At 42.3% G+C, this 27,946-nt stretch overlaps 1 protein-coding gene across 3 annotated transcripts in view; it reads left to right on the plus strand.

Annotated features, from left to right (window-relative positions):
* Positions 1 to 20,062: 20,062 nt before the first annotated feature.
* CAB39 (calcium binding protein 39) overlaps positions 20,063 to 27,946 on the plus strand; it is a 68,297-nt gene continuing 60,413 nt past the window's right edge. For 2 of the 3 annotated variants that reach the window (XM_073360032.1, XM_073360031.1), the window contains exons 1-2: positions 20,063 to 20,516; positions 22,158 to 22,304. The gene's annotated coding sequence lies outside the window, so the exon portion shown is untranslated. The remainder of the gene's footprint in view (positions 20,517 to 22,157; positions 22,305 to 27,946) is intronic. The other variant, XM_073360030.1, reaches the window with a different exon arrangement.

Consider the following 27,946-nt stretch of genomic DNA (forward strand, 5'->3'; position numbering starts at 1 on the left):
TGGCATCTGAGGATGTGGCCCAGTGTATGTTTTGGGACAGCTGTTCATACTCCGGTAGAACAAAGTGCAATTTTAGAATGTATAACCTAACCTGGGGCCAGACTGTGATAGCTTCATTTGCACTGAACAGTACTGTACTCCATGCATAGTCCCCTTGAAATTAGTGAGGCATTTGTGGGAAAAGGTGCAACTAAATCGAGTAAGAGTCTCATAATTCATAACTGGGGGCTCTGGCTACTAAAGAAAGGGAACCTCACACCATTCAAAGGAGCAGTACTTTCAACATTAAGAAGGAGAAGCATCAGAAAGTCTTCTACTATGGTACTCCTGGAAATGCAATTCCCTGAAGATGAGGCTAGACAGACTAATAGCTCAGCACACCTATATTGCACTGTTTGATGGAAAGTAGCTGCTGTTTTAGCAGATCCTTCAATTTCTTCAGTTCTCAGGATCCAAAGCCACTTAGCAGCAGTTGGTTACACCAATTTCAGGAATGGACTCCGGTTAAAAATAATTGTAATACCTATGCATTTGTAGTATAATTTTCAGCTTTTAAAAATCCTGAAGTACTTGGGGGTGTGTGTGTGTGTGTGTGTGTGTGTGAGAGAGAGAGAGCGAGAGAGAGAATCACACGCCTACCACCCTCAGCCCTTCGGATTGAGGAACATCTGCCTTTGCTGACATTGCTCAACAGTGACCTGTCTAGCCAGTTGTATGGCAGAGCTCACAGGCCCTGGAGGAAGTCCTATCCCATCCTCCTCACCCAGAAAGATGGTGGTTGCAACATGGGGGTCTAGTGACTGAGTTAAAGTAAACACTTTGTAAGTGGAGTCATGGTGTGTTTTCCCAGTCAGGAGGTAGGGGGAAAGGCCATGTGAGGTGGTTGAGTGAACTGAAGAGACCCTTGTGTGCTAAGCACACAGAGTAAGAGAATATTGTATATTGGAGGTTTAGGGGGAGTATTTAAAGCACTTCTTGGATGTTTCTTCATATGGTAACACAGCATTTACTTATCCTAACTTGGCAGCTCTAAACCTTCTCACGCATCCCATGTGTGCACTATTGCCAGGTGCCATCTAGTAATGTACCTCACACATCCTGCAACTAATACTAATGGTTTTATACATTTAGCTTCACTTTTCCAGTGAGTCCTATGCACCTGTCCTATGACTCTACCTTCATCAGTGCAGCCAGGAGAATGTAATCAACATTCCCAAGGCCTTGGGCACATGCTAAATTTCCAATTCATTCTTGGTTTCTCAAGGTCTTGGGAAAATAGTTTCGGAGGATGAGTGATGCCTTTTAAAGTGTGTGAGTAAGACACTGTACAGATTATACATTACGTGAGACAAATGTATCCTGGCTTGGGCACATGCCAGTACTGTTTTCCTTTTTTAAATGTATGTGTGTGTGTGTGTTGGTGCACTGCCTGATCCCAGAAACAGAATACGTTGTCTGCATGAAATACGCGATGCATTGGTCATCATGAATTCTGTGTTTTGTGGGGGAGTGCCTCTAACTGCATACAGATGAAGGCCCTGTCCTCAGCCTCTCTACAGAGGATTCATCAGCTGTGCATAGAAGGGGGCCAGCAGTGCAATATGTTTAAAAAGCAGTGCAAATTAGAACCTTGTTTTTCCTCTTCTATAGAGCTTAGAATGGTGGAGCCCCAGAAAAACTAAAGAAATAGAAGTCCTTAGCTCATTTTCTCACAATTAACTTCAGTGGAATTACACCAGGAATTAATTTAGCCCAGTGTCTTTCCTGGAAAGAAACAAGGTGACCTTTGAAATCCAGATACAGATTGGATTGTGCATAAAAGATCTCAACAATAGGTTCACATTCTGCTCTTCATAGTAGTTTTATGTCCATATTTTATGGATGGAAGAAAGGTAAAAGCACAAAGTTTGACATACTGGAACTTCATACCCATCTGCTTTTGTTGTGTTATACAAATACTGTCTGGCTTTTAGTTATTTCTCTCTCTTCATGCCTCCCAATATGCTTCCAGTTTATTTATTTTTAAAATTTGCTCACTTCTCCCAAATTTAGCTGCAAGACTTGTCATCACGTTGCATGGAGGAGGGGGGCGAGGGGGAATTAAAATTGCTAAATTCTCTGCTGATACTTACAGAGCAGAGTTTAATGAAGTCCCAACCCTTCAGGGCATCATGATGCTGACTTGAGGGAATTACACATAACTTCTTAGGATGGCATAAAGTGATGATGAGATGGTCTCAGGCTAATGGACAATTTGCACAACCTTTTCAAAGACTGTCTGAAAAGGAAAAAGATTTAGAGAGTTTATTTATTTATTTTTATAAAAGCTTCATTATAAAAAAGTTATTAAAAACCCTTAATGTAAAGGATTTTCCCCCAGCTTATTTTTAAAATTCGAAATTCTGATCCTGTCTGGCCGGATTCTATGGATAATTGGAAGATGCCTCTTCCATTAAGAGCTGAGAGAGCTCCCAACACATGTTTGAACCCTCCAAAGAGACTGCCAGCAAAACTAGCCAAGATCAGATTGGCATTCTTTGCATTTCTAAGGCCAAGCACATGCACAAACCCATACGCTTTCACATGTGTACATGTCCAAAATTTTCTAAATTTAGACTTCTCAAATCAGATTGTCTCATAATTAGGTGGCCTGATTTCCAGAAGTGCTGCGGGTTACGTTGATGGTGTACACATAGAAAAGCTAGACAAAAATAATAAAAACACTTTTGCTGGAAGGTTGCAATGTAACGCTACTTTATTTCTTAGAATCCTGAACAATAACACACAGTAAACAGAGAGATAAAGCTGCTCTTTCCTAATATAGAGAGGCACAATTCACTCCCCTTTACTATAGGCTGCATGGCTGCAGCCTGACTTTTGCTAGGCCCAGCTTGCATGTTTCCTTATAGAGTGGCCACTGCCATATCCCCAGAATATCGCACATTCCTGTACTTCTGGGAATGGGTCGGCCTGCCTCTGCCGCTGTGATCTCACATGCATGGTGTATGCGAGGTCACACTGGTGGAGGTGGAGCAGTGCACCCTTCAAAATGGCATTCCCTGTTCATACTACGTCCAGTTTTGACTCAGTACCAGACAAGGGACAAAACCATAGAAAAATATTAAAACCGGATGAATGGCTTAAAACCGGATGAATGGCTTAAAACCAGATGAATGGCCAGTCTACCAGGGAGCCCCCTACCCTGCAAGTGGACTGAGGGGAGAAAAAAACTCCTGAAATTTAAAGTGATGGTTTACAGTTGTAACACATATGTTGTTACACCATACTGAACTGAATTCACTGGGAGCAGCTGAAGGTTCAACACTTTTCAAAAACAGGCCGTTTATTTATGTGCCTAAATTTGAAGTTAGGGGGTGATCTTTATACATTTAAAAAAAGAAAAGAGCCCAAGTGCAATTTGTTCTTTTTCCTTGGTAGTTTTCTTTAACAATAGCAACAAGAGAAAATCAGGGGTGCAAAAAAATTGTGAAGAGGCCTTAAAATAGGTCATCCCTACAATTTTTTTGCTGCATTCCCCAATATTTTGAAAATGTTTCAAAGAAAAGCTTTTGGGTTCCCCCTCTTCCCCCTTCCAAAGACCCAGTCGTCCCAAAGTTACAACTAGCGGGCTGCTGGCCTTTTAACTCAGCCATGCAGACAGAGTATTGTTATCAAATGGGTGTGGATTTCAAAGCTTAATTAGAACGATTTAAATAGGAAAATTATAAAGCTCAAGCAGTTCCTATTTTCCTTATTTATTTTTTAATGAACAAAAAAAGTTAATGCCACATCTGCATTATAGTGTAAACGTAGAGCTCAGATGACAGGAAATAAAAAAGACTAGAGTTCTTATAGTTGTATTAACTCTTGTCTACTACGTATACTGGGTTTAATTCTTCTTTCATTTAGTCCAATTATATTGGTGTAATGACACTGAAGTAAATGGACTCACTCTTGATTTAGGGCCTACTTTTGACAGGAACCTCAACCTCAACCATTTTGCAGCCTCAGTTCTGCAGGTTCAGATAAATGTAGGTGCACTTTTGTGCAAACAGAAATCATTGATAAACTTCATTTGCACCTGTAAAATATGTGTGAATGCAAAGCGTGAGGCTGCTTCTCAAAACAAGGCCTTTACACCAGTGTAACTGACAGCAGAATTCAAACAGTCTAGCTAATGCCACCAAGATGTGCACATAAAACCAAAGGAACTACATTACATTCCCTTTGTACCCTTGTCCTCCTTTGAGCCCCATTCCCACCCCATTTTTGGTTGCTATCATGCGTATTGTGCTATATGATATTTAGATTGTAAACTCTATGTAGGGTAGAGGCCAGGGCAAAAATTTCAAAAGAACTGAAGGGGCAGATTTTGAAAACAGTGTTTAGGTGCCCGAAAATGCAGACAGGCCTCTAGAAGGATTTTCAAAAGTGCCTAGGCACCTAGCTCCCCCTGAAATCAAGTTAGCTATGTGCATATGTGCTTTGTTGAATCAAGACCTCAGTCATTTGATCAAATAGCCATTTCTTTTGAGCATTTGACCAAATCAGCAAACCTTTCAGGCAGTGCTTAATTTGTAATGAAAGAGGTGCCGAGGCGCAAGCGATTTTTTTACTTTCATAACGGATGTGGCAAATCCAGTGTTGCCGAGGCTATGAACTGCGAAGCCTAAAGGTGCCAGGGCTCAGCTTTTATGCCTTTGGTCAAAAGACAAGGCATTTAATCTCATGCCTAAATTTTGTTCCCTTAACAAATCAACCAAAGGAATAAATAAATTAGACTTAATTGCATTCTGTCAAACAGCAGGGAACATCTATCAGCCAGTAATTGCGGGTGTTGTGAGGTTTTGTTCACACTGACATTCCACTGTCTTTACAAAGATATGGAAGTTCCACAGACTCTCTCATGGCGTTTGCATATTTCTTCACATGTTCTTTCATCATGCTTTCGCTCCTACCATGGCCAATGGCAACGTAAGATCTACTGACGTGCATTTTCAGAGCTGATAAGGTACATTGGCTCATCATCTCATTTCTGCTTTTTAATGAGCTTTTCTACAATCTTTTCAGTATGACGAAGCCACATTTGCAATATACATTTCAGTCAGCTTTCAAGAACATGACCAATCAGCCTTAACTCTGCATTGCCTGGATTTTCAAATTTAAAGTTTCACTGATATCTTATGCAAGAAAAACCCTTCTTAGTTTTTATTGTTAAGAAGAAATGATAAAGAGAGAGAATAAAGGGGAAAAATTACAAGTAACTGAAAATAAAAATTAAAAATGAGGTGTTCTCTCCTAAAGTATGGTAAAAGAACTTCAGCATGACCAGCACAAAGCCTGTTCACCACTTAAGACCTATTTTGAGAGTTTGCCCCAGACTAGAGAGGGGCAAAATTTTTGACAAGTAGATTTTTTTTGTTGAAAAATTATTTATTTATTTTTTTTGGTGCTTCAAAACTATTTGTGAATTCAGGTTGCATTTGATGATGAGAAAAATTGATTTTTAAAAGTAAAAATGTTTCATTTAAAACATCTTACTTTGACTTTTTGATTCTGAAAAAGTGTTTCAAATTCAAATTTGGCCAGTTAATGATTTTCACCCCAAGTTTTTCCATTTGACCAAAAAAAAAAATGGAAAAAATTGATTTTGGTTCAAAGTAAACTGGATTTTTGGGGCATTTTTCAGTTTGGTCTCCAAAGTGAAAAACTCCTTATTCATTCAGCTCTAGCATAGACCTTTTGCTTGGCCCTCTGTGCTTGGGTGAATTTTGTGATGAGTTTTCTGATCAGACTTAGTTCCTTTTCCGCTTGCATGTTCCAACTTGTAAGTAATTAAAAAATGTTTCTTCTTTTGGTGTATTAACTTGTGTTCATATTTGACATTTCAGTTCTTGTACAGTTCATTTTTAAATGTACCTTTGAATTCCATGATGGACCTACCGAGATTGCAAGCACTCAGACATGTTGCATGATCAGCAGAAACTAACTGCTTCTCAAATATGTGCTCTGCTTACACACAGGAAATCCAGTCATATGGTTCATGGCCAGTAATGTTGACTTTACTTCATCTTATCGGCTATGTGTACACAGGAGAACTGAAAAGGATCATTGTGACATCTCTTGATTGATATAAATGGGTATATATTCATACTGAGGGATTTGATCAAAACAAAACTTTCTACACAATGCCAAAATATTATGCAGATGTTTAAACAGCAATGAAAATAAAAGCCAGATTCCAATGTAATGAACATATTTTCTAACTCTTTCATCAGTATTAATGGTTCCATTACGTCCCTGCATATTTTGCACTTTTGGGATCTGGAGATATGTATGCTTTGACCATTTGATTGAATTAATGGTGCAACACTTAATTATTTTGCCTTCTGTTGCCCAGAAACTGTATTCTGATAAGAGGGTTTAAAGAGTGTTATTTTTCAAAGAGAGTTCCATTATTTCATGCCTAAGGATTTGATAGAGAACTCTTCTAATTTTCAGTATAATAGATTCTCACGGAAATGGGTTCTACACTAATTTTTTTTAAAAGCCATTTTCTACAATATTATAAGGTTCATTAAAATGGCAAGTGCCACTAGGATGAAAAACTGTTCTTGTTGCTTTGCAGTGAATTAATTTATAACAGAATTTCAGCTATAATTCTGTTACCAGTTACTTTTCTTTTGTTGGCCAGTTTTATGTGCTGCGTGTACTTCCAACAGTATTTCAATTTTATTTAATTCTGATTTGAAATCTAAAGTAGAATGGAATAAGTTATAGTATTCCAGGGAGCAAGGTTTTCCTCTTACTGGCAACAATGATGTTTATTTATGTTGTTATACTGTAAATAGTTGTTTTCCCCTTTCCAATGAATGGAAAGATAGCATGAAGTGTGACAATAGAGGTGTCTTTAAGAAAAAATTCCCTGGCTGGTGCTGACATTGAAAAGAAATAAGAATAACCTCAGCAGCAGCCTGGAGTACGAAAGGGAAGAATCAATCAGATTCATGACCACTTGCAGAGCCCTGGCAATTCTGTTTAGTTGTTTCAGTCAGGGCCTGATCCAAAGCCCAATGAAGACAATAGAAAGACTCCAAGCTTCTTTTTATTCCTGGTCAGATAGCAGAGGATCTTCAGCACCAGTGAAGAATTTCATAGTCCAAAAATTTTTCACCAAATTGTTTTCCCCTAGTATAGCCATCAGGAAATACCAGGGTGAATTTTGGTCTCTGTGTGATATTTATTTATTTATTTGTATTACTGTAGCACGTAGGATTCTTAGTTATGGACCATAGTGCTAGGTACTGAACAAACCCAGAATAAAAAGACAGTCACTGACCCAAATTGATTTCAGTAACTGAAGCTTGCTGGGGCTCATGCGTTTTTGAATTAAACTATAATATTGAATCTTATGATATTCTACTTGTGGCACCTTAGAGACTAACCAATTTATTTGAGCATGAGCTTTCGTGAGCTACAGCTCACTTCATCGGATGCATACTGTGGAAACTGCAGAAGACATTATATACACAGAGACCATGAAACAATACCTCCTCCCATCCCACTCTCCTGCTGGTAATAGCTTATCTAAAGTGATCATCAAGTTGGGCCATTTCCAGCACAAATCCAGGTTTTCTCACCCTCGCCCCCCTCCCCCCCACAAACTCACTCTCCTGCTGGTAATAGCCCATCCAAAGTGACCACTCTCTTTAAAATGTGTATGATAATCAAGGTGGGCCATTTCCAGCACAAATGCTTCATGTAAGAGAACACTTACTTCTAGAACCACAATTTACACTAGAAAAAGCAATAACCATTGCTACTCAGATTGAGTAAGCTACAGCTGAAGCCAAAATAATGAGCGTGGATACAGGAGACACAGTCCAGGCTGTGACTCCTTTGCAGAAAAGTTCGCTACCTCTGCAGACACACAATCGCAAGAGGAAAACTAATGAAAAACCACCAAATCAGCAAATTCAAAATACAGTAAAAACATGCTTTCGCTGTGGATCCCCACAACACCTTGCAAGCTACACAGGATGTCCGACAAAAGTAGCTCAGTGCAATCATTGCAAAAAGATTGGACATTTTGCTAAAGTATGTCGCAGTAGCCAGTTCAATTAACAGATGTTACTATGCTGAGCATGGACAAAATCACAACTGCACATATTCCAGAACAGATAAAGTGCACGGTAAATGTTTCCAACATACCCGCAGGCAAACCACACTCTATTCAGCTGATGTTGGACACTGGCTCAGCAGTATCTATACTACCTGATTCCATCTATCTGCAGTACTTTAAAGATGTGCCTCTTACTGAACCCAAGCTTCACTTGCTGTGCTATTTGAAAAACCATATTCCACTACATGGCTGCCTGCCAGTAATAGTTACTTTTGGTGATTGCTGTGTAACTGCAGAGTTCTACATTGTTAGTCTCTAAGGTGCCACAAGTCCTCCTTTTCTTTTTATTGTCCACAAAGGCACTCCTATCCTTGGCAGAGATTTATTGGCTACTTTAAATATCAGGGTAGTTAATGGACAAATTGCTCTTCCTCAGCAAAGCACTCTTGCAGTACACACACCAGTTTCAGCTGGGACCCAAAACCAGGTTGAGGAGAAACTCGGCTGTGCTTATTACAGAAGTTACAGCGCTTACCATTTTCAGTCAGGGAAGCTGTTTCAGAGGAACTTAGAAAACTTGTTCAAAAGGACATTATTGAAGAGATTGACCCCTCGGAATGGGTTTCACCTATAGTAGTGACGCAGAAGAAGGGTGGATGCATTCGCCTTTGTGTGGACTTAAGGGAGCCAAATAAAGCTATTGTGATTGACAGCCATCCTCTACCTCACATAGAAGAAGCATTTGCAGAACTCTGTGGAGCAAAGATGTTTTCTACTCTTGATTTGCAGAGCGCATACCACCAGGTTATGTTGCATGAAGATAGCAGAGACCTCACAGCATTTATTACATATGAGGGACTATTTCATTTTAAACATGTTCCATACAGGTCTCGCATCAGTCCCAAGTGCCTTCCAAAAAATGATGTCATTGATTCTGAAGAATCAACATGGAGTTCAGTGCTATCTGGATGATATTATTGTGTTTGGAAATACTTCTGAGGAGCATGACAATAACCTGCAGTCTGTACTAAACTGCATCAGCACAGCAGGCCTCCAGCTCAATAGGTCCAAATACAAATTTAGGCAAACTTAACTCTCCTTTCTGGGGCATACAATTTCACAGGCTGGACTAAAACCTGATCCAGATCATATCCTGGCAATTTAAAATGCTCCTCCTCCAACAGATTTGCAAACCTTACGTTCCTTCATGGGTCTTACCTCCTAGTATGCAAAATTCATTCCCAATTATGCTTCTGTCATTGAACCGTTACGGGAATTACTATGGGGAATTTCAACCTTAGTGTGGACAACAGATATACAAGCTAGTTTTGAAATGGTGAAAGACTTGATTGTACATAGTCCAGTACTTGCACTATTCAGTCCTGCATTGCCCACAATTGTAACTACTGATGCTTCCGATTATGGACTTGGGGCTGTTCTCACAAAACTGCATGAGGACAACACAGAGAGGACTGTTGCATTTGCTTCAAGGACACTAAGTAATGTTGAGAGAAAATATTCTACAGTCGAAAAAGCAGCACTTGCTTGTGTCTGGGCTACTGAAAAAATGGAGAACTTACCTGTGCGGCCGCATGTTCAAGTTGCGCACAAACCACAGCCCTTTGACGTTGCTCACCATGAAAGGACTGGGAAGAGCAGGATACCGTATGGCTCGATGGCCTGCAAGACTACTCTTTCAATTATGAACTGGAATATAAGCTTGGAAACCAAGATGTGGTCACTGATTGCCTTTCCTGCCTGCCTTTGCCTTCACCGGATGGTCCACCAGAGGATGAGGATGTAATGGTTGCACTTATTACAAGCACTCTTACTGCAGTTACAAGAGAACAATTTCAAGCTGCTTGTTCAGTGTGTCCAATTCAACAAAAACTATGGGATTTTCTGACCAAGAGATGGCCCAGTCACCCTAAAAACCTTGACCCAGTTTTGCTGCCTTATTTTAGACTTCGGGATTAACTTTCTTTGTTTGATGGCTGTGTGCTATGAGGTACACACCGGCACCTTGTACCAGAAGAATTACAGTCAAAACTCATACACCTGGCACACAATACTCATCAAGGAATTGTCCAAACCAAACAACAACTACGGGATCTGTATTGGTGGCCAGGGATGGATTCTCAAACTGAAGCACTCATAAAATTCTGTGTCACTTGCCAAATGCATGATAAGACAGCAGTGACATGTACCCCTCCATTACAGCCTGTTTCTCTTCCTGAATCTGCATGGGAAAAAGTGGCAATTGACATTGTAGGACCCCTTGATACTGCTCCAATTGACTGTCGTTATGCCATCACTTTAATAGACTATTTCAGTAAATGGCCTGAGGTAGCGTTTACATTGCAAATCTCTTCTGGTACAGTAATTAAGTTCCTCTCTTCAGTTTTTAGCAGGGAAGGTAACCCCAAAGAACTGGTTTCAGATAATGGTAGTCAATTTACTTCCCTAGAGTTTGAAACTTTTCTAGCACAGAGGAACATTTTACACGGAAGGTCATCCCTATATTACCGTCAAGCCAATGGGGAAATCGAACTGTTTAACAGAAGTTTGAAAGAGTTTGCAAATGGCTAAACTGGAAGGGTGATTGTGGATATCCTTCACTACTGATTTCTTGCAAGCATACCGGGCTACATGACATGCCACAACGCAAAGATCACCTGCAGAGTTACTGCATGGGAAACAGATGAATACTAAACTGAACATTGCTGGATTGTTAAAGGCACTACCTGATGCCCCAGATTAGGATGATGTGAGAAAAAGAGTTGAACAGAACCAAGCAAAGTCTAAGGCTTTCACAGACAAGCGATGGGGTGCTAAGGAACCAAAGTTTGAGTGTGGTTCCTTCGTTAGAATACAAAAACCTGGAATTTTACGCAAAGGGGACCATAAATTCACAGCTCCTCTTAAAATCATAGAGAAGGGACCTTACACCTATCGACTTTCTGATAGGCAGGTATGGAATGCTTCTTATCTTGCACCTGCCTATGCACCAAAAGGAGATTATGCCAACACCCAGTCTGCATTGGATGACTTCACCGTAGTACCAACACAACAAGACATTGCTCTGGAACCGGGGCTTGAGAGACGGCCTGTCAGACCCAGACGACCACCTGTCTGGACTAGAGACTATGTTATGTAGTATCTCCAGTGTTTTCAGTGAAATATTTCTGCCAACAGTATAGTGTCTTGTTTCATATTTGTTCCTGTGGTTAGAACAATAATGTTTATTTTAATTGGGAGAGTTTCTTAAGAGAGGAGGGAATGTGGTGTTTAGATGTTGCTTGTAATTATTAGAATTACACTGGCTGCTGGGAGTCTGAAAGGACAGGAAACAGGAAGGAGGGGGAGGAGTTGAGAGGCTGGGAGAGAGCTACAGAGGGTGCAGCAGCAGCTTGGTAAAGAGGTTTCCACTTTGAAAATAAAGTCCTTTTGAAGCTTGTTAGTACCTTGCCTGGTTGGTACAACAGATTCCTACTAAGGAGCTTGATTACACAAACTGCACTCATGGTGGTGAACATTTACTCATGCAGATAGTTTCATTAATGTCATGGGGATTATTCACATGAATAAAGTTTACAAAGCTGAGCCCCAAATGTAGGAACCTGCAGTGCTAGAACCTGGGACCAGGGGACCTGCTGATCTCTACATCACCCTAGGAGGCTTGTGTTGGGTTTCTGTGGAAGGACATTGTGAGGCTGGGCTTGGCAGGAAATACCTCTCACAAGGAGCTGAGTGGCAGCTCCTTGAAGCCCACTGATTGGCTGGCTCCAGTATTTAAGCCAGGAAGCCATGATGGGGAGCTGTCTGAGCAACAGTGTAGACTGTCTGCCTCTGCTTCAGCCCTTGTATGTATGCAATCACAGAATCTGGCGTCTGACCCTGCCTGATGCCTAACTCTTGGTTTGCCCTCTGACCTTCTGGTACCTGACTCGTCCTCTGACCACCCTCGTCCCAGTCCTGACACCAAGGCATGAAAATAATACAGGAATAGGGCCACACAGGCAGAAATAAATACATTAAACCGGCCACCCTACCTTCAATGGTCCCTTACGATATGTGCTAACTGCTTGTGCTAAACAATCTGTTCCACCTTGTATTTTGCTGTGATGCTGGGAGTACCTTTCCCAGACCTGAAGAAGAGCTTTGTGTGGCTGGATAGATTGTCTCTCTCACCAACAGAAGTTGGCCCCAAAAAAGATATTACCTCACCCACCTTGTTTCTCCAAAACCACATGGCTGACTATAGAACAACAAGATAAACCAATGAGCCAGATGATCAAATTCATTTAGGATTTGATTTTGCATTGTGGTAAGGGGAGATGGCACCAAGCTGAGAGGTTCCAAGTGGTGATATTCATATCACCTGCATAAAACCAAAGTAATTAGGCTTTATGTGGGTGTAGGACAGGGAGAGAAATCCATCCATCCATAATCATTTCAACAGGAGTTCTGCTTCAGTAAGGACATCTGAATCAGGCCCATAGTTTGTAGCTGTTCAGGATGGAATCAAAACACTGTGTTTAATCACAGAATGATTCTGAGATGAATCAAAGAATTTTGGCTCCTTAGTCCTCATTTATACCCTATGTTATAACTAAATAAAACAATTCGCAAGAGCAGAATGAAACAAAAGATAAATATTACCTGGGTAAAATGAAGGCCGTGGTGCTGCCTTGTGCCTGTCTCTAATACTTATTTCTTAGTACTATGTATATTATCTGTTTAAACTTGAATGTTTTAGCATAATTATAAGCTAGCAAGTTTAAATCAAACATACACGCCCTTTCCACTTATGATTTGAAAGCAATTACTTCCATCTCACAAGTAGGGCATACAAACTGCTAGCATGGAGCCACAGCTTTAGTTCTGTGACATATGGGGCTGGAAAAGCTTTGCAGACTGTCTCTAAAGTGAAGCCGTGCTGGCCACAATGTCACTGTTCTGCTTCTCATCACCCCATTTGTTGGATTCTCTTGTGTATGGAAGCGGAAAAAACAAAGTGAATTACGTGCTTGTCTGCTCTTTGCTTCAGCTTTATTTCCACTATGACATTCATACTAAACTCACCACTGATGATCCAGTCCTGAGAGGTGCCCAGTATACTCAGCACCTACTGAAGTGAGAGGGAACAACCTCACAGGTGGCACCCAGCACCTGACAGGATCTGACCCTTCCATTTGAAATGGAGCTCAGGCTATGGTGCAGGAAAGCATCTCTAGCCAGGACATGTGCTTAACTTTAAAGTAAATGGGATTAAAACATTAAGCACGTGCTAAAGTGCTGTCCTAAATAGGGATGATCTGAACTGTTTTCCTGAATCAGAGGCAGAATGCATGACTCTTCAATCAGGTTGATCCTCAAGTAGGATGAAACACCTGGAAAAGACTGCTTTGCCAAGCACCTCACACATATTGTATGAGATCTTTCAACATCAAAACCAGTGTCAGAAATCTCTTGTCTTAATTAGCTCAGTTAATAGGAAACACCATTGCTGCTGTTGAGAAAGCCGAAGGGAGGTTGAAATAGTTACTTATCTTTATTTTCCCACTTCTTGACCCACATTAATGTTTTCCTCGGTGTCAATTTCCATTGTTAAGAATACTTTTTTTATTTCTCTCAACATATACCAATAAAACCCAGGGAAATTTAACATTGGGAATCAATGAAGAGAATGAGGGTTTGAGGAATGAAGAGAGGTAGGTGGTCAAAAGAAAAGATTGTATCCAAATAATACATAAAGGGATCAGAGCATAAATAACTATTTAAGGGTTCAAAAGATACAACTCTGACTGTGAAATAATAGAGTTGGTAGACAGATAGAGGTACAGTTAGAACACAAGTGATAGCAAACAGAACTGAAAATATAACATGAGTAGAATGTAGTAGAATACAATGGCTCATCAGACCCTCAGCTGGTGTCAGACAGCAAAACTCCACTGAACCCATTCAATGAATGGATAGATTTGTCTCAGAACTTTTGATTATTTACCAAGCAGTGCTACGGGCAGAATTATGGTTGTTCAGATTGCTATAATTCTGCATTTCCATTCTTGCCAATGTTTGTGGGGTATTATCTTAAGTGGACCCTGATTTTGAAGGCCAGATTCTTTCCTTCACCAAGATTTATGTGGTGGAGAGAAGAGGGGAGAGCTACCAGAGATCTGACTATGGTGTCCTGATTCTCAAGGGGGCTATGCAAATACAGCAGATGTGGAGATTATGTCAGCATGCTAACATGTAATTTTCATGAACTTTTGTTGGGGTTTCCCTGAGAACTTTTCCATTTGGTTCCCCAAGAGCTCAGCTTGACTCTGTAGTGGACTGTTAAACTGTAGGTTTCAGAGGAACAGCCGTGTTAGTCTGTATTCGCAAAAAGAAAAGGAGTACTTGTGGCACCTTAGAGACTAACCAATTTATTTGAGCATGAGCTTTCGTGAGCTACAGCTCACGATGATGAAGTGAGCTGTAGCTCACGAAAGCTCATGCTCAAATAAATTGGTTAGTCTCTAAGGTGCCACAAGTACTCCTTTTCTTTTTGCGAATACAGACTAACACGGCTGTTCCTCTGAAACCTGTCATTATGCAAGGCACTGCATTTAGCCGTATGGAGTGGAAATCTATCAACTGCATGAAGAAAGCTGATGAAGTGAGCTGTAGCTCACGAAAGCTCATGCTCAAATAAATTGGTTAGTCTCTAAGGTGCCACAAGTACTCCTTTTCTTTTTGTTAAACTGTATTATAGTGTTCAGCCACTAGGTGACACTGTGTGAAAAATACTTTATTGGAACAAACCTCAGACATACCTGGCAGAGCATTAAAGGATCTGCTGTGTATAAGCAAGCTCTGTAGCCAGTCCCTATTTGGTACAGGAAAAGCACATGGTGTCATGAGAAAACAAAGAATAGAAATAGAAGGGAAACAGCAACAAAGGTTGCAAACAGAAGAAACAAAGCAACAAAGGCTGCAGGATCTCATCAACATGTCACTCTTCAATGCCCCAGCGAACTTCAGATTTGACAAAGCTTCACAGTGGATAGACTGGAATAATATTTTGTAAGATTTCACATTGCTTCTAAGCTCCCCAAGAAAACTGACATTATACAGAGACCTCCTTTAATTTATGGTATGGGGAAAGCAAGCAGAACATATCTTTAAATTCTTTGACTTTACTGAAGACAGTCACAAAGGTGACTATGAAAGAGTTCTGGCTATGTTTAATGCATACTTTATATTACAGAGAAATGTGGTTTATGAAAGAGCATGTTTTCACCAAAGAATTCAAAAACCAGGGGGAAATGTTGATTGATTGATAAGAGCTTTGCATATGTTGGCTGAAAAGTGTATTGTCACCCTCAGTGCAGGTCCAACTGTGGTAATAATCCCAATGTAGGTAAGGCCCTTGGGGTTGTGACATTTTAACCACTATGTTATCCTGACTTGCATTGAACAGCATAAGGTGACTTCAGTGATTAAAATGCTGATGGCCAGCGGAACTGCACTTGTACCCAAGGTGGGAAATTTCAGTGAAAAAAAAAAGCTAGTTTAGACACAGCTCATATTTAAGAAGCAGAGATGAACCTGAACCAGCTCCCGAGCCGAACACCCAAGCACTTTGTGTATATGGTATGCATGTGTGATGCAGTTTGTGGGATGTGTATCAGTTAGGTTCTATACTTACTGATATGGCAACCTGTACTAGTGTAATCAAAAGGACAAGACAATTCTTCACCCTGTGACCTAGGTCTTATGCCATGTTCAACTGTCATCAACATCCCTTCCTGATCAGACAGCAGATTGCGAAGTAGTGTGATGCCATCACTGGCATCTCTCCTTTCCTCGTTATGATTATTACTTTTTATTACAGAAATGCCAAGTGGCTCCAATCATGGTCAGGATCCCCTTATGCTTGATCCTGTTCAAATGTAAACTAAGGCAGTCTCTATCTAGCCCAAAGAGCTTACAATCTAAAAATACGAGTGGGGTAGTTGGGATATAATCAGATATCAACTTTAGTTCACAGATACAATTTTGTGTGGGTTAGGCATTCATTGCTTTTTGATGAAAAGTCTCTTATCATTCCTGATAATCTAAGGAAATATCTTTGTTACGTTTTCTTGTGTGGTTTGGACATTAAAATAGAAAGTCTCTTTCTTTTTTTTCCAGATTCTTCTTTCAAGGCTTGAACTCCACTTGGTCTGTCTTTAGTCTCCACCTCCAGTTTGTGGTCATTGTTGATGCTACATTGGGTGAAAGTCTGCCTTAGCTTTGTACCGTTTCATGGTAGTGAAGTAATCTGTTAGTGTGATACTTCTGTATGGGGTTCTGTAGCCGTCCAGGTTGTTGTTTTTCAATTGTTCATCCCAGCGATTCATACATTGGGTGTTTTAGGTATTAGCTTAGAGCAGCATTTTCAAAACCTCTGAAAGCTGAACCCCTTTAGGAAAATTACTTGCTGCATGGGTCAGAAGGTTAGTGTTGCTGAATTCAAGGAGTGCTGATAAATAGGAGTGAATCAGGCTTTCAGTTGGATTTAATTTTTGATCCCTTAATGCATTACAGTGGAGGGTGTGTTAGCTGCATTGGGTGAGATGGCCCCAGGAGTTTAGTGGGATGATAGTGGAGTTTCTATGGGTTGAATAGGAGGAAATGCCACAGTTCTGCCCCTCCATTATTGCTGGAGTTTTGGGTACATGGAGTGTTTGTTTGCAGAACTCCAGATGTGAGATTTTATTCCAAATGTTAAAACTGGCTTTTATGTTTGGACCAGACTTCCCTCCCACGTAGCGGAATGGGATAACTTGAATAACTTTAGCAGTAGTTTAATTGGAGGATTGTATCTATCTAGTGGTATCTCTATCACTGACAATTTTCAAATCAAGATTGGATGTTTTGGTAAAAGATGTGCTCTAGCAATTATTTTGCGGAAGTTCTATGGCCTATGTTATACAGGTCAGACTAGATGATCACAATGGTATCTTCTGGCCTTGGAATCTATGGTTTATTTATGGCACAGAAGGTTCACAGAGCTTTTTCTTCAATCTGAATCTTCCTGATGCATTTATCTTGAGGCTCAGGTATGTATAATTTAGGTCATATTCCATTTCTATATCTCTGCAATAAGATTTTAGTGTTCAAGGGCGTTTTTTTAAAAATATCATGGTTTGGGGGTTTTCAGGCTTCACCTGAGGCCCATGTACTCTAACAGGTGTAAGTTCCTATCAAAATTATTGTATGTAAGTGATATGACCAGCTTATCAATATGCAGTATGCACTTTATCTCAAAGTAGTTTAGTGAGAATCCTGGGGTTGGAGAGTACTCCAAAAGGGTTGATACAGCAGGTTATTGATGTATGATAAGAGTCAACTGAGGTTAGATCTTTGTTTTACTCCCCTTTCTTGCCTGAAGATTTTGGTTTGTATGTTGTTTATTTTTACTGTGCATTCATGGATTAGTACATGGGTTCAAATAAATCAAATGTTTTCTCCCCAATTCCATTTTGTAGCAATCTAAAGGTAAGTCCTGGCTGACAAATAAATTCAAAAGGTTTGTGGGATCTTTTTAAAAAAATCCATAAAGCAGGATGCTATCTTGCCCTGTGTTTTGTTTTTTATATGCTTGTTACCAAGAAACTATAAGGTAATGGTGTGGTTCACAGTTCATTTCTAAGACAGGAATCAAATTTTACTTTAATGGGTTACATTACTGCTGATCAGATAGTATATTATGGACATACTGAGGATGCTACAAAATAGTTTGCTGATGTTGCTACTAACCAGGACCACCCCAAAAGATGGAGGCGGGCAAAAGGGATAGTTTGCCCTGGGCTCTCCAACCCCTGTTCCTGCTGCTACCCCTCCACCCCACCCCGGGCCTCCCTCCCCTCTGTGTTTTTGCACTTTTTTTTAAAAAAAGGGTGGGTGGCTTCTGTTTCAGATTTTGCATTAAGCGCCCCCAAACCTCTGTGAAGCCTTGCTATCTCTGTTGCACCTGTAGCTGTTTGGATTGGAGACTGGGGGGTGGGGCGGGGGGGAGATGGTGTGTGCTGTGGCTGGCAGGGGTAGGGGGGTGATGCTGTGGAGGGCATGGTGCTGTGGCAGTGAGGAGGGAAATGGGGGCATGGGGGTGGTGCTGTGGGGGGCAGGGGGTCATGGGGGGAATGAGTACTGGGGCATGGGTGTGAGGGGGCAATGTGTTCTGGGAGACATGGGGGTGGTGCTGTGGCTGTGGGGGGTAAGAGGAAGTGCTGTGGCTGAGGAGGAAGTGTATGCTGTGGCTGTGGCATGGGGGTGGTGCTGTGTGCTGTGGCTTGGGAGAGCATGGGGGTGGTGCTGTGGCTATGGGGGAAATGGGTACAGAGTTGGGTTAGCGTGCGTTGTGGCTGCGGGGCATGGGAGTGGTGCTGTGGGGGTTAGTGTGTGTTGTGGCTGACGGGTATGGGGTTGCTACTGGGGGGGTTAGTGTGAGTTGTGGCTGGGGGGTATGGGGCGGTGCTGTGGGGGATTAGTGTGTGCTGTGGCTGGGGGTGGTGCTTGGGGGTTAGTGTGTGTTGTGGCTGGGGGGTATGGGGTTGGCGCCAGGGGGCATGGGGGCAGTGCTGGGCGGCATTAGTGTGTGTTGGGGCCGGGGGGGCGGTGCTGGGGGGGGTTAGTGTGTGTTGGGGGTGGTGCTGGGGGTTAGTGTGTGTTGGGCCTGGGGGGGCGTGGGGGCGGTGCTGGGGTGTGTGGGGGCGGTGCTGGAGGGGGTTTAGTGTGTGTTGGGGCTGGGGTGTGTAGGGGCGGTGCTGGAGGGGGAGTTAGTGTGTGGTGGGGCCGGGGGAGGTGCTGGGGGGGGGGGTTAGTATGTGGTGGGGCCGGGGAGGCATGGAGGCAGTGCTGTGGGGGTGGGGGGTTAGTGTGTGTTGGGGCTGGAGGGCATGGGGGTGGTGCTGTGGGAGTTAGTGTGTGTTGTGGCTGGGGGGTATGGGGCGGTGCTGTGGGGGGGGGGTTAGTGTGTGTTGGGCCTGGAGGGGCGTGGGGGGGTGCAGTGGGGAGGCTAGTGTGTGTTGGGGCGTGGGGGCGGTGCTGTGGGGGGGGTTAGTGTGTGTTCGGCCTGGAGGGGCGTGGGGGCGGTGCTCTGGGGGGGTTAGTGTGTGTTGGGGCTGGGGGTGGTGCTGTGGGGGGGGTTAGTGTGTGTTGGGCCTGGACGGGCATGGGGGCGGTGCTGTGGGGGGGTTAGTGTGCGTTGGGCCTGGGGGGTATGGGGGCGGTTAGTGTGTGTTGGGCCTGGGGGGGCGTGGGGGCGGTGCAGGGGGGGTTAGTGTGCGTTGGGGCGAGGTAATGTGGGGGCGGTGCTGGGGGGGTGAGTGTGTGTTGGGGCGAGGTAATGTGGGGGCGGTGCTGGGGGGGTGAGTGTGTGTTGGGGCGAGGTAATGTGGGGGCAGTGTGGGGGGGGTTAGTGTGTGTTGGGGCAGGGGGGCGTGGGGGCGGTGCTGGAGGGGGGATTAGTGTGTGGTGGGGCGTGGGGGCGGTGCTGCAGGGGGGGTTAGTGTGCGGTGGGGCCGGGGGGTGTGGGGGCGGTGCTGGGGGGGCGGTTAGTGTGTGGGGGGGCGAGGGTGTGTGGGGGCGGGGCTGTGGGGGGTTAGTGTGTGGTGGGGCCGGGGGGGCGGTGCTGGGGGGCGTGGTGTGGGGGGGTTAGTGTGTGGTGGGGGCGGGGCTGGGGGGCGTGGTGTGGGGGGATTAGTGTGTGGTGGGGCCGGTGGTGGGGGGGGTTAGTGTGTGGTGGGGGCGGTGCTGGGGGGGCGGTTAGTGTGTGGGGGGGGCGGGGCTGGGGGGCGCGGTGTGGGGGGGTTAGTGTGTGGTGGGGCCGGTGGTGGGGGGGGTTAGTGTGTGGTGGGGGCGGGGCTGGGGGGTAGTTAGTCTCCTGTGCCTAAGGAAATTCGCGGGTCCAAGGGTCGCTCTGGGCGAGACGAGACGAGACGGGCAGGGCAGGGCCGCTCCCAGCTGGGCTGGCAGGGCCCGTTCCGGTAGCCGCGGGCCGGGGCGAGCAGCCGAGCAGCCGCGGGGCGGGGAAGCTGGGAGCGGCCGCAGGAGCCCAGCGGGCGGTGGCGACGCTCATCCCGCCGCGCCGCCGGGGGCAGCAGAGCGGCCGAGGCGGGGAGCTGGGCGCAGGCCGCCGCCGCCGCAGCTGCAGGGCGGGGAAGGGCCGCTGCGCAGCGCAGCACCGCGGGGCGAGCGAGAGACCGTCAGGCAGCGCCTCGCGTCGTCCGCCTCCTCCAGAGCCGCCAGGGTGGGAGCGGGCAGAGCCGGAGACGCTACAGACCCGCCGCCCGGCCGCGGACCCGACCCCGAGAGGAGGGAGGCAGCTGCCGCCAGGCCCCGTCCGCGCAGCCGAGCGAAGGTACCGACACGCCGCCACCGCCTCTAGCTCCTCCGCCCCGGCTGGGCTCTGCCGCCGAGCGCGGGCCCGGCCCGGGAGAGGCGGCGGATTGGGGCTGTTGGAGGCCCTGAGGGCAGGACTGTCTGGCGCCTCTCCCCCACCCCTTAGGCCCCACGGAGCGGGGAGGCTGGTGCGGAGCCCTCCCCGGCTTAGGCCCCGTGGGGGTTTGGGGAAAGGGGGAGGCTCCTGTCGAGCTCTGCTCCTCCCCGCCCTAGGCCCCGTGGTGGGGCGAGGGGGAGGCTGGTGTGAAGGTCTCTGTGGTCTTTTCCTTCCTGAATATCTGAGTGAGGAACTTCCCCTGTGGGCAGAGCCAGGTGGTTTGGGCACGGGCTCTCCTCTCGCTTCCCCCAACTCCGCGTGGGTCCTCTCCTCTATAGGGACAGGCCCAGTGAGCCAGTTCCGTGTCTTCAGTTTGAGGACAAAAACTGGGGGGAGGGTCTCCATGCCTCACTAGCTGCTGCTGTCTTGGCTTGATGTTGACACGCATTGTTTCCTCTTCAGATCTGGGGTTTGAACAAACTTCCTGTTACAAAACCAGTGGAGACAAAAATCTGCTTGTCAGTGTCTTGTGAGAAAATGATCTGTCTTAATGAGACCAGGATATGCTTCACGTTTTTAGCTGCGGAGTATGAATTAATTAGGAGTATGAATTCTTGTCGAAATGAAGAGAAATTAGTGGTCTTGTTAGTGAGTTGATCTCCCAGCGCAGTAATGATGAGGAAAAAGAATAGTATAAGTGACTTTCACCTTTGCAAAAGTGCACCACACGGAGGCCCAGAGTATGCCAATATACAAAAGATAAATGAGGCCTTTCAGTAGTTGGGCTGTTCTAATATGTACAGCTAACAAGCTCAGTGCCTTTTTTTTTTTTTTAGTTGCTTTGTACTGAAATAGTAAATAGTGAGGCTGAGCTTGGGAATGCTGCAAGGGCAGGTGATAGGAAGGGGCAAAGCCCCCTTGCATCTTGACACATTTGGTAAAATTTTTTCCCTGATCTGATAGAACTGTTTGCTCCTTCCTGCTTGTGAAACTCTTAGTTGACTTCTTGGACACTGAGAAAATAAATGAAAAATTAACTGCCATGAAATGACAGCAAATTTCCATTAACAGTTTCAGTCAATACATTTAATTCTTACTTGCTTGTTTTATCACTTTGTAGTTGTATATCACTGTTATATGCTGCAGAATTGCTGTTTTGGTTAGCTTGCAAAGCTGATATTATTCAGTAAAATTTAGGGAAATGTGTGGTAATTTTTTTTTTTAAGAGTTCATCCTCAAGTGGAATCCATGATTGAGCCTGATAATCACCTTTGCTTAGAATGCTCAGTCCCTTTCAAATTAACGGATTTGAATCTAGGACATTTCATTACAAATTTGTTTTAGTTTTTAGCAGTCATTAATGAGAGGTTTTTAGCTTTTACTGGTGATATAGCTCTGTGTAAATCTTGAATTGCTTTGTATGTGTGGATTGGTTTTAGGCCTATTCTGAAGAGGATGAATGGGCACTAATGTTGTTTATATTTAATTTGTATAGTGCCTTTCATCCTGAAGGTTCCCCAAATGCTTTACAAACTTAACAAATTGATATACAAACTGTAACAGGGACCACTTCATCCATCACTGAAATGGAGCCACTTCTGGGATGTAAAACGGCTACTGTTTAACAACGCACAGCAACACTGCACAACATTTTAGGATGGAACTGAAGAAGAATACTGTTTCCAAATGAAACCCCAGGGAGAATTTTAGGTAGGCAAACTAATTACCTAAGTTAGAATTTGGTTAGGACACCACAGTATTCATCTCTACTTCAGTTACATACTTTATTTATATCTTTATATTACAGGAGACTGACTTTTGTGTGTGTGTGTGTGTGTATATGTGTATATGTATAAAAATATTCCGATGTGACACAGTTTCCAGCACTAGGTCCTGATCCTACATAGTTGTAGTAGGATTCTATGCAGGAATAACTCTGGGTATGAGAGTAACTCGGCAGGACTGAGCCTTTACTTTGCAAAGGGCTCCCCTAAAATCTAATGTGACCTAACATTTTTGTGAAAGGGAATTTTTTTCTCTAGTTTTGTCTAAGGGTACGTTTTTGCCTTTTTTAACTAATTTTTATTTCTGTGAAAAAATGGTAACCTACTTGCAAATTTATTTAAAACCTGTATTTTACCTTAAGAAAATGACATGAATTAATTAGCACAGCCAGTGTAAGGGAAAAGATTAAACTGTGACTTGGCCACTTTTCAATTTCTTTAAGGCAAGAGACATATCTTTTAAAAAATAATTACGTAAAATGTGGATCTAAAAAGGAACTATTCCGTTTACAACAAAATATGTGAAAATTATTATTATTTTTACTTGTCGTCAACTCCAGTGCAGGGTCCTATGTTTCCCTTACAGCAGTTTAGGGTATCATCAGGAAATGCATCTCTGTATAGTGTTTAGGTGTTTATGAGGTCCTAAACTGTTACAGAGGAAATGCAATATTCTGAGCTATTCACAGCCAAAAATATTCTTGAGTTCACTTTTAAATACAGAGAGTTTCTCATTTAACAGATGGGTTCAAAACAATGTATATTTTCATTATAATACATAGTGATGCGTATTTATGCATGGCTTTTCTAGTTAAAGGGGTTAAACAAAATAATATTGTGTAAATTAGAATAAGCAAAATAGTTATTTGTATCAGAAGTACCATTTGACAGTTTATTCAGTCTTCCTGTGTAATGGTACAAAACTTATCTGATCTTTAAAAATAAAAATCACAAAAAGATGTCCACAGCCCTACTTGAGCTTGTAAGATTGTCTGTCATTGACTTGCTATTGTAAGAGAATTGTTTGTTACATTTAGTTCAGCAATAGTCTTGTGACATGAGAAGTAATTGAGCCTGTCAGCCAGCACATAGTTGTTTTAAGATTTTTTTGTGAATTATACTGTAATCTTGTTGGTTGCATTATGATAGTTTAGGATTTCTCTCATAGAAGATAAGTACCCCAGCATAAGATGAGATTGTACTTTATCTTAAATTTCTGGTAACATTATAAACTAGGCACAGACAACGGTGTATTCCCAATGGGGTGTAAATATGTCAAGAAAACTCCACCTCTTGGAATTCCGTGATTGCTATTGTAAAATGTTTATTCAGGAGGGGAATGACACTGATCTTTCACATTGTCATCAAAGTTATTCTGTAGCTTCTCATTAGGTAACTGGTGCTAGTCAAACTAGACCTTAGTTTTATGGTGCTGTGTATTGTGCGCTGTCTGTTTGGTTCTTCAAGTTCTTTTTGAAGGCTAGAATTACTAGGCTGTAACCCCTCCCCACAGTTCATTCTGGATCATGAGAGTTTTTGGGGGTGGGGGAGGAGAAAGAGATGACTATTTATGTATAATAGAATTAGATGCAGAGCTGAATAACTTATGTTTTAAACATATTGAGAGCTAAACTTTTATTTAGGATCCTCTCTTTAAAACTTAGTAATCACTGTAGTACACTTCTGGGTTTCATAAATTGTAGGTAAATTTAGAGAATTTTCTGCCATAAGTAGAATTCTGGTAATGACATTTTAATGTGATTAAGGTTAAAAGAGTGATTATGTGATTGAACATATTTATTCTGAGGGTCTTTTCCAAGACTTCTCTGCTGTTTCTACAAACAAAAATAAGGTTTTATCATTGTCTGCACTACAGCATTTATAGTAATAGTTGTAGAGAAGCCAATAACATTGTCAGCTGTGCTCAGATTCCAAAACTTTTATTTTGCATGGTATATGTACAAAGGAGAATCACATCTTGACTTTCAAATATAAAGTAGTTAAAAAAAATCTTGCAAATGTCTATAAGGAAATTGCAAAATGAATATGGACCATGTGATGTCATGTTTAATCACACTTCTCAGTAATTTACATTTTAATACCAGATATAATAGCAATCCTGACTACGGGATTTGCTATCCAGGAGTGAAAGCTTGGTTTGATTTTAGTGTGGGTGTCCTTTGTATCTAACTTGAATCCATAAAAAACCCTAATTTTCCCCTGCTGTATTATCTTCCACCATACATTGCTGTGGCTAAAACATATATATGCATGCAAAGCTTGATATTTTTCTTAGATGCTCCAGAGCATGCACTATTTGAGTAAGAGAATTATTTTTGCAAATTACCTATTTGGTTAGGCACCTAACTCTCTGTGCACAATATTATGACTTTTTCTTTACATGTTTTAATTGCCCCCACTCTCTCTTCAAACCTCATAGTAACACTTACGTTGTACCTATTGCATAGTAAGAGTTGTCTGTATGTTAATGAAACTAAGTTCTACTCTAATAGGAAGGAGGAGAGCATAATAAGAAACACACCAAAAATAAAGGTGAGTAAGGTGATGCAGTATTGGCTTGCCTTAACAACCTTGGCCAATTGTTTAAAAAATGGGTGCGTAAAGTTAGCTTGCTAAATCTGTATATAGATACCTAAATAAATGGCCTAAATTTAAAAAGTTACTGAAAATCCAGTAACTTAAATTGGAGTCATTTGAGTTGGGTCCCTTTGTATCTAAACAAATTTGCACTCGTTATATTACCTCATAATGAAATAATGTATTAACTTATCACTTATTCAAATACCTTCTATAAAGAGATGAATTTAGGAATGAACCAAACAGGAAGCAGATTCACATTCAGTGTGTACAGGAATAACCATGTTCATTCCTCAGAAATGATTGTGACTTTTTTTTTTTAAAGAAACATCAATTCAGGAAGTAAGTTTCTTATTTTAAATAACTACTTTAACCTTCATTCAGACTCCATAGTTTTGAGTGTTTTAGCTAGTACCCTATGTGTTCACAGAGCATTATAAAAGTGTCCTGAGCTATAGATTTTAAACATGTAAAAAAGTGTGTGTTTTTTGGATATAATTCAAACTTAGTGCCCTCTTGAAAACCTGTAAAAAGGGGAATGACAATTTTTTTGGGGAAATAGCTAACACTAGCTCACCTGTTCATGTAATGGTAACGTTATAATGCTTCCAATAAAATGTCAGCTTTGATGGTGAGTTATTTTTAAAAGCACATTGTGTTATGCTGTTTTTCCCCCCATAAAAGTCTCTGCTGAAAAGTTTAATTTAGCATTTTTTAGCTGTTTCGGAAAACTGAAAAGTTTTAATTGATGCAAAGATATTTAAACATATCAGTTGAGAGCAGTGGAACTCTGGGAACACAGTAGTAAGATATTTTTCTAAGTGTAAAAAAACTACCTTTTTTGGCTAGATTGAATTCTTGAATTCTTAAAATCTTAAAATGTGTTTGAGTGCATATTTTTTTTACGTGTTCTGTACACAAATTACTCCATATGTGAAATAAAGTGTAACTTTAGTGCTTTTGGTTACCGCCCTGTTGTATATCACTTTTTATCAGCATTGCTAACAAATACTACAGTAGTTCATTTTGTTATTAAAGGAAGTGTGACTAGCAGTTTGTTAGTTAACTAATGGAAAAGCAGATTTCAAACTCGTAATAAAGGAGCGCAGTTAGGAAAGAGTAGAACGGAGACTCAGTAAAGGGCTTAAAATGTCTACTTTTCCGGTGTGTTGAGAGGATGAATATTTGTGGGGGAATAATACATTTATTTCCATACAAGTTCATCCAGTTTCACGTCTTCACAGATTCGACATTGGTGAGGCCTCATCTGGAGTACTGTGTCCAGTTTTGGGCCCCACACTTCAAGAAGGATGTGGATAAATTGGAGAGAGACCAGCGAAGGGCAACAAAAATGATTAGGGGACTGGAACACATGAGTTATGAGGAGAGGCTGAGGGAGCTGGGATTGTTTAGCCTGCAGAAGAGAAGAATGAGGGGGGATTTGATAGCTGCTTTCAACTACCTGAAAGGGGGTTCCAAAGAGGATGGCTCTAGACTGTTCTCAATGGTAGCAGATGACAGAACGAGGAGTAATGGTCTCAAGTTGCAGTGGGGGAGGTTTAGATTGGATATTAGGAAAAACTTTTTCACTAAGAGGGTAGTGAAACACTGGAATGCGTTACCTAGGGAGGTGGTAGAATCTCCTTCCTTAGAGGTTTTTAAGGTCAGGCTTGACAAAGCCCTGGCTGGGATGATTTAACTGGGAATTGGTCCTGCTTTGAGCAGGGGGTTGGACTAGATGACCTTCTGGGGTCCCTTCCAACCCTGATATTCTATGATTCGTTTAATGAGCAGAAATGTAATTCTCTATTGATACCTATATTAAGGCAAATTATCAAAAGTGATAATTATGAAGATAAATATTCCTGGAAATGTAGAGCATGAAATCTCCAATTGCCGTTGGTGAGTAGAAATCTTTCTCTGGCTAGTAGTGGGGCCTACACAATCAATTTAAATCTAACAAAATACATTTCTGCAGAACTTGTTTACACTTTTCAAAAGAAAAAAGTATTTTAGTCTTTATAACTATGGAGAACCTTTCAAATATAAAAGGATACTTTTCTGTTTTCCTGAGTCTTCAGTCATCTTCAGTATAGCTTTTTTCTTTACTAATTTGATCCAATAGCTCACCTGAGAATGCTTGCTACTTTCTATTGGTGAATGGATTTTTCAAGCCTTGGTCCTCCGGCTAATAGGTTCTTTCTAGTATTCGTGTTTGGAAGTGCAGAGGAGACACAAAAATCCCCTCCCTCCCACTCACCATCCCCCCGCCAAAACCCCCTGAAATGGAACTATTAGTAAGATTTCATACAGTGATTAGTATGCAGATATGAGTGCTGACAATACTTCAATACATCCTGCTACGATGGAATCTCTGACTGTAGATGTGACTAAGCAGTTTCTATGTAGTTGATGCTGCAATTGTATATAGGAACTAAAATGCAATGACATAATCCGATGAAAACAACATGCACCCCTCCACATACTAGTTCTTTCCTTTTAAAGGAAGGTGTCAAAGCCTACAGTAAGGAAAAGCTTATAACCTGTTATAGCTTATAAAATATACCTGTATTTAATATCTGTGCCGTATGGAATATCATCTTTAATAAAATATGCTTCACTTACAGAGTATAATTCAGTTTTGTTTCTAAAATGTGGATGATTTTCTTTCTCTCTCAAGCAGAGATGACCCATGTCTTTTGATAGTGTGTGTGGGGGGTGGGGCAGGGCAGCGTGAGGGCAGCCAGCTTCAGCAGTGTTACTGAGCATGCTCAGTACAAGCCAAGCAGCGAATCTGGGGCGGGGTGGAGCACGTGACCCTGCATTTCCCCCCACACCACAGGCATCGCCTCTGCTTTTAAGTAAGGAATTAACATTGTCTTAAACTGAGTACAACACAAACTGGCACTGAGAGGCTTTTCAACACACCATACGAATGAATTGCACTCTGAACCTGCAACACCTGCCATT

The sequence above is a fragment of the Lepidochelys kempii genome, chromosome 9, assembly GCF_965140265.1.
Source record: "Lepidochelys kempii isolate rLepKem1 chromosome 9, rLepKem1.hap2, whole genome shotgun sequence".
NCBI lineage: Eukaryota > Metazoa > Chordata > Testudines > Cheloniidae > Lepidochelys > Lepidochelys kempii.